This window comes from Cavia porcellus, unplaced genomic scaffold (genome assembly GCF_034190915.1).
Source record: "Cavia porcellus strain 051 isolate PalLab524CR breed Dunkin Hartley unplaced genomic scaffold, mCavPor4.1 scaffold_1, whole genome shotgun sequence".
Classification (NCBI taxonomy): Eukaryota; Metazoa; Chordata; class Mammalia; order Rodentia; family Caviidae; genus Cavia; species Cavia porcellus.
The window spans coordinates 215,426,129-215,436,286 of record NW_026947484.1 but is presented as its reverse complement, the minus strand read 5'-3'; the positions used below and the strand labels follow the sequence as shown (position 1 = coordinate 215,436,286).

Genomic DNA, 10,158 nt, shown 5'->3' with positions numbered 1-10,158 from the left:
TCAAGTATACCAGTAGTTACTTTAAAATGCTTAAAAACATATTTAAACATTTGTTTCCCATGAGACCCTTTAGGTCTTGCTGCTCCACATATGGTCCCTGGTTCAGTCCCTTTGGAGTTTCCTGGGTGTTTGTGAGAAATACAGATCTTGTGCCCTACTGTGCCTACAGACTCACGTTGCATTTCAGTAAGATCTGCAGCTGTCCTGTATTCGTACAGGAATGAGAAAGTCCCTGTGGCTCTCCCACTTCCATGTGGTATGTCTTCTTCACCTCTGCACAGCTCTGCTCAGAGCCTATACGGGCCCTGCAGAGAGCCCAGCCATCGGCCACCTCCAGTTTTAGCTTTTGTGTCTGCCCCATCCCCACATCCTCCGGCAATTGCTATGGAGTCCTCGTATTGCTCTGTTCCCCATCTGACAAGGCACTCACCCGCCCCTTTCCCAGCTGTCCACTCAGCGGCCGGCCCCTAACAGAGTCCTGCTGTGCCGAGAGGTAATGAGTGCAGCTCTAGGTGGGTCTGGCCTGGTCTCATCCACTGCAGCATGACATTCTCTTCTAGGCCACCTTTCAAGCTCAGATGACCCTGTACCAAGATCTGGCATAGCAAGCACACAGATACATGCCCAGGGCTGAGAAGTTTTTCTTCATGGATAAAAAGAACTGAATGATAAGAAAAATTTATGTTCTTGCCTTTCTTCCTAGCTAGAAGGCTAGGATGACATCTGAGGTTCAATAGCCCTCTTGTAAGCATGAGAACAAGCCTAAAGTCAAAAAGCCAACATGTGGAGGATGAGAACCAGAAAGACAGAAACAGCCACATCCTTGCCTGCGAGTCTGTTTCCTTACCCCACTCCTCCTTTTGCTTCCCATCTGTTCCAACTTCCCTCTCCATTCATCTTTCTTTTAGCTAGAATTGAGGTATGTCCTGGTCCATTAGTTATATCTTCATTTTTAGTTTACAGCTAAGTCAAGGCTTTCGTTATAAATATCACTCTTGTCTCTCCCAATCTCCACCCCCAAATCCACTGCTCTAAAATAAGAACAGTGGGTTTTCAGTGCTCTGAAATTCTGGGCTGTTTTCCCACAGGGGTAAGAGGCAGGCCACCCCACTCCAGGGGACCCGACTCTCCTCTTTCCACCCACTCTCCCCAAGTGGCTGCCCTGGTCCAGCAGGCTGTGTCATGGGCACACAGGCTACTGCCTATCGGGAACCCTTTTTTTTTAAGGCTGTGGTTTTTGTGGAGTGGAAGTTATGAAACAGTGTGAAGAGAAGTTGAAGCCTGAAATTTGGTGAACTTTTTCCTGCCCCTCACATGTGAATAATGACTTGCTGATAGAAATGGCTTTTTCAAAGATGGAAAACAATCTAAGATTTATGGCCGAGACTGTGGCCAAGGTGGAAACAAACAGGCGATTCCTAGATCTATTCTGGGCTGGGGGGGGGGGGGGAGGAGCACGGGGAAAGAGACACCACGGGCCAGCGGGAGGGGCCGAGGCCAGGACTTTGGAAGGACTTTATCCCCAACTGCTCAGAGCTGACGCCAACAGGAGCTCCTGAGGGCTGGGGAGGAAGAGGCTTTGGGACAACAGCCTGCATGGGGATAAAGAGCATTTTATCTGGGGCCCAGAATTCTGCTTCTGAGGGTTCTGAGTCCCTGAGTCCCTCCCCGTGTGCCTGGGAAGCCACCAGGAAAATATCCACAGTTTCTGAAGAGTCAAACCTAAAAGCTTGGCCAGAAGCCCTCTCCTGTCCAGCCCAGGTTCTTACAGCAGCTCCTACCCTGCTGTTCCTCCAGGAGGGCTGGGTGAGCAAGGACAGAGGAAGGGCTACTTGTGTGGTGCAGCCCGACAAGCATGGGGTCACTTCCTGGGTCCCTGGGGGTTACGAACCAATGTTTTTGAGAGTAGATTTCATAACCGCAGCTTCAAAGTATAAAAATAGAATACGGAAAAAAAAAAAAATACAGGCCCTACCATCAGAGTCTCAATCACTGCTGGTTAGAGAGGTCAGAAAAATAATAAAATCAGAGTAACCAAACACTTGAGAACCTGAGAGCATTCTGCTTTGGTGACGACAGTCCTGGGGCAGCTGGTGCAGCTGGTGAGCACAGCACTCACGTGGCAGTGCTCTATGTCCTGGGAATGAGGAAGGTGTCTCTGCCCACCTGTGATGTGAGGTGTCTTTAAGGGGCACAGCATGGGCAGGAGGAGCTGAAGAAGCTCATGGAGGCTTCAGTTGAGGGAGCTCAATTCTGCTTCCGTTAACATACCCAAGCTGCAACTCAGAACCCAAATCCAAGCCAGGTATGGTGGTGCATGCCTGTAATTCCAGCATTTGGGAGTCTGAGACTGGAGGATCACCAAGAGTTCAAGGCCAGGCTGAACTTCATGGGAAGACTCACTTTCAAAAAACAAAACAAAATTAACCCCCCCCCCACCAACAACAACAACAACAACAAAAACAAAAACAGCTCCAAAACCAACCCAAACCATTTTTGAAACAAACTGAATATTCTGTGCAGGTCTGTATATTTTCCTGATTCTGCTCCCCACCCTGACCCATATTCCATATAGTAGAATCCAATTTTCTTGACTAAGTAAATTCTTGGGAGTTTTCCTCTTAAAGGTTCTCTAGTTTGGAACAGATTAGGGGTGAGATAGGGGACCAAATATGTTATTTTTCCTTTTGGGAAAAAAAGCAATACCCTTGAGACCCTGAAGGAGACCCAATATGTACTAACTGGCTTTTAAAAGCCCAGGGAAGTCTCATTTTCTGGTTTGATGGGACTGGGGGTGGTGCTCTAGGGAGCCCTACCAACCCATTCTAACCTTTCATGAACTACAGGCTCATTACTGGGTCACTGGGAGCCCTAGGACTTTCTGGGAGACTGAACAGAGGACGCCTCTGACATAAGGGGAGATGCCTACCTCAACCCCAGGTTCACATTCATCTCCAAAACCAAACTATGTGACAGAAGAGCTGTGTCAGCCTGATGTGATCTTTCTAGAATGTAATATGACAACTTGGCCAGCTTGAGCCTCTGCCCTTAAAGTTCACAGTGTAGCTGCACGCAATGGTGCATGCCAGTAATCCTATCACTTGGGAGGCTGAGGCTGGAGGACTGCAAGTTTGAGTCCAGCCTGGACCTCACAGTAAGACTATGTCTCCAAACAAGCAAGCAAGGAAACAAACAAACATCCAAACGTTAAAGTGTGAGTGGAAGAATGAGAACTGAACAGGGCTGACCTGGCATGAGGATAGAGAATGCTGAGGCCTGCTTGTTGTGGAAGGAGGGCCAGAGCTTTGCTTGGGAGTCAGTGACACTTGTACAGGGTGACAGGCCAGGTGGCCTTACGAGGCACAGATGCTCAGGCAGACGGAGATGGGCAGCGGCTACATGAAGAGAAACCTGGACTCTCTTCTCTGCTGCTTCATTTTTGGGCCCTTCCTAAGTATGATCTGTCACCACCCTCCCTCCCATCTCTCTGTTCTTCAGTCTCTTCTGTGCACCCTCCTGCCCCATTCAGAGGTATTATGGCATTATGGTCCTGCAGACCAGCCTCACAGGAAATGCACTTTTGACCTGCTCCATTATTGCACTATGGCAAGGATTCCCTGCTCTTTTAGACACACACGAGGACACTGCTTGCTTTTGCTTGTCATGGAGCATCTGTGAGCTGGCTAGAGCCTATCTACTAAGATCCTGTTCTTGTGATGCACATGGGTACATTCCTGACCATCCTGATGCCATGTATTTCCAGAGACACTGGAAAGGAGTGCAGAGCTTCAACACGGCCTGCTCTCTGCATGTACACAAACATGCTCCACCACAGACAGAGACCTCCTTGTGACACCCTGGCACCACCAGAGCCACTGTCCATTCTAGAGCACTCTGCCATGAAAAGCTCTGCCACGTGGATCCTCGGCCATGTGGATTTTCACAAAGAGCATTGGGAACAGGAAGACAGGCTATCATGCCCCTGCAAGGATATCTTCTAAGATCTGACAACAGAATTTGTAGCACTTGGTGGGTAGAATGAGGTTACCTTTTGTGCCTCTTTGGGTGACAGTATGAAGCTGAAGAATGAAGAGTTCCCTCCCACAGTGGCCTGCTCTTGGCTGCCCCTGCCTTGCAGGACTTCTTGGTATTATGTGATGACGTTTTATATCTGACAGCCATGTGCCTGCTGGAACTGAAGGAAGTCTGGGGGTGAATGAATGCAGGTAGGCAAGGTGTATGTGTCGGGATGGGTAGAATCCGCAGGAAGCGGGTTTCCAAAGGGTCGGCCTTAAATTATGACGGGAGAGGGCCGCTGGCCAGCAGGATCCTCAGTCTTCCTAAATGAACCAGGGATGAATGAAAACAGAGAGCCCAAGAAGAAGACAGTTTGTCACAGTGAACGAGGACCCTGCATTGTACCTGGGACTCATGGAGGTCAGTCAAGGTTCTGGATTAGAAGGACACAGGGAGGAGTGCTGAGGCCATGAGCAAGACGGGAAGCCCTCACAGCAGGGAAGCCAGCACCCAGCTGGCCACATCAGAGCAGATGGCTGGGCCCACACTACGGCCTTATCACCACCACTGAGGGATGATCCGCTGACTTGGGGCAGGGAGCCTGGCTTTCAGGACAGCAAGAGCAGAGGCAAAATGATGCAAAAGTGAGTCTCATTTCCTCGGAAGGACCCTGTTGTCACCTCTCTGGGGCTTAGTCACTGGAAGGCCATGGAAACAGTCCTATCACCCCAGCAACAAGGCCCAGCTAGGGAACTCACAGGCACTTGTGACCTGCTTCCAGACTGAAGACGAAAGCATTCGTTTGCAACTGCTTCTGTGCATCATGGGAGCCAGCTGCCAGTGACGCACTTGCTGAGACACAGGTGGACATCAGGGGCTCAGTGACAGATGAACAGTGACAGATGGGAAAGGCAAAGTGGCCATAGCCACAGGATCCCTTCTGTAAACACTTCACTGCAGCTGGTGGGAACCAGGGAGGGTATGGGGAATACAGTCTACCTTGACGGAGCTCCAGGACTCCAAGGAATGAATGAAGAAGCAGATAATGATCCTACGTGCTACTTCCTTTGACAGATAGCCCTTCCTATGCTAGGCACAGCCAGCCAGGACTTAGCTCCTCACTTCTGGTATTTCCGTGCTGGAACCCTCCTGACAATAGGGAGAAACTCCCAGACAGCCCCAGAGGCCTAGGGCAGACCAGGGAGATGGAATCTCAGGGTGTGGTTTTATGGCTGGGAGATGCTGGCTTCATGGGAACACTCAGTTCTTTCCGCCCCTGTGCTGCTACAGGCCCTCTGAGCCCTTCCAAGGAGCATCTATCTCCTCTGCCCTCCCCAGACCTGCCCTCTCAGGAGTTTGGCAGAGTCTCAGGCGGGCACCTTTCTGCGCATGAATCAACGGTGGGGGCAGTACAGCAAAGCGCTATGTACTGTCTCATGGAATCTGATGTGGCACGGAGCACCATTTACCTATCCTGGGCTTACGGTCCGGACTGTAGTTCAGAAGTTCTGCCTCCTCCCTCAAGCTTCATGTGATCCTTCATCTAGGCAGGGACCTGGAGGACAGGCCCAGCAACCCTGGCAGAGGGCACCTGCTCTCCTCTTGCTGGGTCTCCCCCAGCTCCCAATGCCCTTCCTGGGGTTATGACTCAAGAGTCTTCTTTTAAACTCAACAGTGGCTTTAGAAAACCTCCACTGTTGCTAGGTATAGTCCATGCCTATAATCCCAGCACTTGGGAGGCTGAGGCTGAGGCAGGAAGACTGCCACAAGTTTGAGGCCAGCCTGGGCTATGAAGTGAGTTCAAAGCTACTCTGGACTACATAATGAGACCCTGTCTCAAACAAAACAAAACAAAACAAAACAAAACAAAACAAAACAAAACAAAACAAAACTTCTGCCCTGTCCTCTATGATCTGAAATCAGACCTAAGGGGCTGAAAGAGCAAGCCTTTGCCACCATGGAGATATGGGCATTCAATTCTGGCTATGACATTTATCTTCTATGGGACTTTGGGCCCACTACTTTAAGTAACCTCTGAACCTTGGCTTATTCATTTTCATTTAATTTTTTTTTTCTATGGTGCTGGGGAGCGAACCTGAGGCCTTGTGGATATAGGTAAGCACTCTACCCAGCCCACTTATTCACCTTTGTAGGGCTTTAGGGGGCAGGTACTTGATACAGAATCATGCTTTGTAGTCCAGGATGGCCTTGAGCTCATGGTAATCCTTCTGCTTTAGTCCTGAGTGCTGGGATTATAGGCATGTATCACCATGCTCAGGGATGCTTAATCATCGTTTAGAATGGAGAAAGACATGAAGTGTCTCCTAGAGTGCAAAAAGTACATGATAGCCAATGGAGCAGAGGTGCCTAAGGGATAGAGATGAGGTGCTCTGCTCCCCATTCTACCACTGGCCTGCTCAGAGAGGGGAGGAGGCCAGGAGGAAGGGGCCATTGCCCTAAGCCTTTCTGAGAGATTTATCCATACCAAGCTCCCAGGTAGGCTCTCCCAGGCCAGCTCTGTGCTCACAGGTGAAACTCCTGCTCAAGAAATTCCACCTGGCCTGAGAAAGGAGGGAATGATGAGGGGGAGATGGAGCTGCTTCAGATCTGCCACACCTCCACGCTTAGCAGATGCTCAGTTGGTTCCTTGTGAATCTGTGTTTCTGCGGAAAGATGGGGCCCCCAGGAGTAGCTGATATAATCTGCCACAGTTAGGATCCACCCCTTCAGGGCAATTTCCTAACTACTCCAGTCCGAACAATCTCCTCCTTATCCCCTTCACAGGGCAATCCTAAAAACACCAACCTCTGTATTGTGCTTAACTACTTTGATTGATACATTCTTCCATTCACTCATTCATCAATCACTCAACAATGATTTTTAATAAGCATCTATTATACGTCAGGTGCTGAGAATACAGAAGCAAACAGAACAGACAAAACCAACCGAAAACTACACAAAGAATAAAGTGGGACGGTTAGTGAGAGCAAACAACTGGGGTTGTTACTGTAGTCCAGTGGTAAAAGCACGTCTGCGTGCAAATGGAACTGAAGCTAAAATGAAGCAGAGTGAGCCAGCCCGGGTTTGGGAAGAGCACTCCAACAGAGTAAGCAGCTTGTGCAAAGGTTCCAAGGCTGCGAAAGGCTGGGAGGCTAGAGACCGCCCCGAAGGCTGGAATAGCTGGGCTAAGGTGGAAGGGTTGTGTGTATGACTCTAGGAGTTTGGGTGTTATTCCAGGTCAGATAGGAAGTGACAGAGGATTGCTAGAAGGAGAGCAACACCATCGGATCTACCCCAAGAAGACCTCTTGAATCATTAGCCATGAGGACAAAGAACTGCGGACAGACCCAGGTAGCGGCCGGAAGGCCAGGTTGGAGGTTCTGCAGAAGCTCAGGGGAGATGGTGGTGGCTGGGATGCTAGGCCTGACAGAAAGGCACTCTGTAAAGATCTGTCAAGTGAATGAAGGAATATCCTTGGTCAGATCACTTCCTGCTTCATATCTAACATAGTAAGAGGAAAAACTTGTGCTCACCTAAGTAGGAGTGGAAGAATGAGTCAGAAAACAGTTTAGGTTTTTAAAATGCACACAAAGAACCCATGGAGGGAGCGGAGTTCAGAGTGTCTGCAGGGCGAACTGGAAGGTGACTGGGCAGGCACACCCTAGTGGTGGGATTTCTACTGAGTTCAGTGCCTCTTGAGCAGAAGTACTCAGCACATTCACAGGCTCTGGCACCCCACTCTGAAGACTGTGCATCTGAGCCAGTCAGGAAAGAACCTATGGGAAGCAGAAGAAGACACCGGTGACACTGGGACACTGCTCCAGGGTGACCCTGGGAGCTGGTAGGAAGCCTTCAGTATTCCAGGGTGTGAACCTCTGCGACAGAGCAAATCCTCACAGGCCTGAGGCTTTGCTGGCTGAGCTGTCTCACTGGGGGCCACTGTGAAATGTCACAGTGACCCAGGCCTCCCTGCCTGCATGCTCAGGGGCTGAGCTTGCGAGAAGCTTTCATACTTTCACACTGGCTCCCAGGCTGGGTCACAGGGGTACACGTGCATCAGTGTGAGGGGAAGCAGGGGCACGGGTGGGAGAAACCCACTTGGGGAGAGCAAGCAAGTGTTGGCCTTTCTGCCTCAGTTGTGTGCTGGGCTACATGACTGCCAGGGCTCAGCTTCCCTATGCCACCTGGCTACAGCTCTGTGCTTCGACCCAAGGCTCCTGTGCTATACATTGTGCTCAGGTTTCCCTCTCCACCATGCTTCATCATGGTTTCAGATTCTCTCTGGGTCACAATGTCAGGCCCAGGAAGCTCTTCCAGTGTTTCCAGTTAACCCACAGCCACGGCCCCTGCAGCCCCAGGTTGGCTTCTTGGCCTTGCAGTTGGAGAGCCAGACTGCAGAGGTAAAGGGAACTGAAGTCCAAGCACCGAGGGACTGGAAATGCTAAGCCCACGAGAGCCAGGCAGTAAGTGTGCAGTAATCTATGCAAACAGTGCCCTGAGGGGGTTCCTGTGGGAGTGTCTGTCTGTGTGTTCCAAAATGCTTTGTTGCAAAGGGCACCCCGATCTCCTTAGAGAATTAGGGACTGAGTGAGGTGAAAGATTGAACCATTGACACAAACGTGTAACACCCACTACTGTATGTATCTAATAGAAGACGCGGGCACACTAGGGAGATAAACCTATATAGCACATGAAAGAGAACAATGATAAAGAGCAGGAAAACAAGGGCTATGCAAATGACACATGAGCAGACGTGAGGCTGAGCAAGGGGAGAGGCCTGTGGTCAGAGGGACTGTCCAGCAGGTGGGACTGAAGACGTCACCACCCGGCAGTCGTGTCTTAGAGACCTATGCGGGGGAGGTGAGGGGGGGGGCTACTAGCTCATACTCCAAGGAAAAGACCTGCAGTTTGTTCTGTCTGTATGTTTGTCACCAAAGGGAGTCTCTGTCTCCTTTCTCACTTCAAGTCTTTTATTTATTTAATTATTTCATAGGAAAGCTTCCACAAAGAAGTCATCCTTCTTGAATCCAAAACACTAACATGGGTATAAGGTCTGGAGTGCTTCTCTCTTATCCTGTCAAGAAAAGCAGACAATAGATGGCCATGGTCCCTGCAACACTGATCAGAAGCCCACTCCCCAAAAATCTCACAGATGGAAACAGGGACAGAGGAGGCCACCTGAATCAGATGGCAATCCCTGGTGGAAGCTAAGAGAGGAGGAGAGGGTGAGCCAGCACTGGAGGAAGGTTCAGAAAGCCCCCCTTGCAGATGGGGTGCTTTACACCTGAACACTGTCCAGGGGGTTTGCAGCCCACATGGAGGGCCCTGTTCAAATGCACTGTGACACTAAACCCACTATGGCACACAAAACAGGCATGAGTGAGATACTCGGCTGAGATGGCACGGAGCTGTAGAGAAGGCTGAGTGTTTCCTGCCTTGAACTAGAACTGGTTTCTGTATGTTTCAAGATTTGGAGTCAACTTGAAGGAGAGAAAGGGGGACCTCCCCTGGACTCCTGCCCATACACGTGCCTCCTACCTGCAGATTTCATCCCCTTACTCTGGAGGCCTAGAAAGGCCATTTCCTCTGCCCCTCTGTGTACTCTGGGGCTGGCACAGAGTAATATGGGGAGGGGGCTGCTGTGCGGCCTCCCTTAAGTCCTTACTTAAAAAGGTAGGGAGTTGCAGGTACTGCACAGAAACTTGTTTCTGGTGACCTTGCAGGTGACCCAGGTAGGATGCAGCCGGGGGCAGGACAGCAGGAACCCAGTAGACACAGAAGTGAACAACATCCTCCCCTGGGGGCTATTTGACTATGGAGCTATTTTCACCAGGTTTTCTAGAATCATTAACCAATCCCTCCTACAAAAATCCATCCTCAGAGCCAACTGTATGCAAAATGATATGCCAGGGTGATGCAGTGTGAACCAGTGCCTTGATGCTGGCTCTCCAGGAGGTAGAGCCAGGGCACCAGCCCTTGAGCAGTCCTGTGAAGGATGGGCTTTTAGCTAACTGGGCTGTGTTCCAGAGAGGGCAGGACACAACCTGGACACCTCAATCTGTTCCCACCACCGATAAAGTCCCCCCTTTGGCCTCTCAGCTTCCACTGCTGATCTACCCAGAGCCTGAAGAATACTCTGTC

At 50.3% G+C, this 10,158-nt stretch overlaps 1 protein-coding gene across 2 annotated transcripts in view; it reads right to left on the bottom strand.

The window, feature by feature from the left end:
• The window catches only part of Thada (THADA armadillo repeat containing), a 315,049-nt gene that overhangs the window by 28,066 nt on the left and 276,825 nt on the right, over nt 1-10,158 (bottom strand). The window lies entirely within an intron of this gene.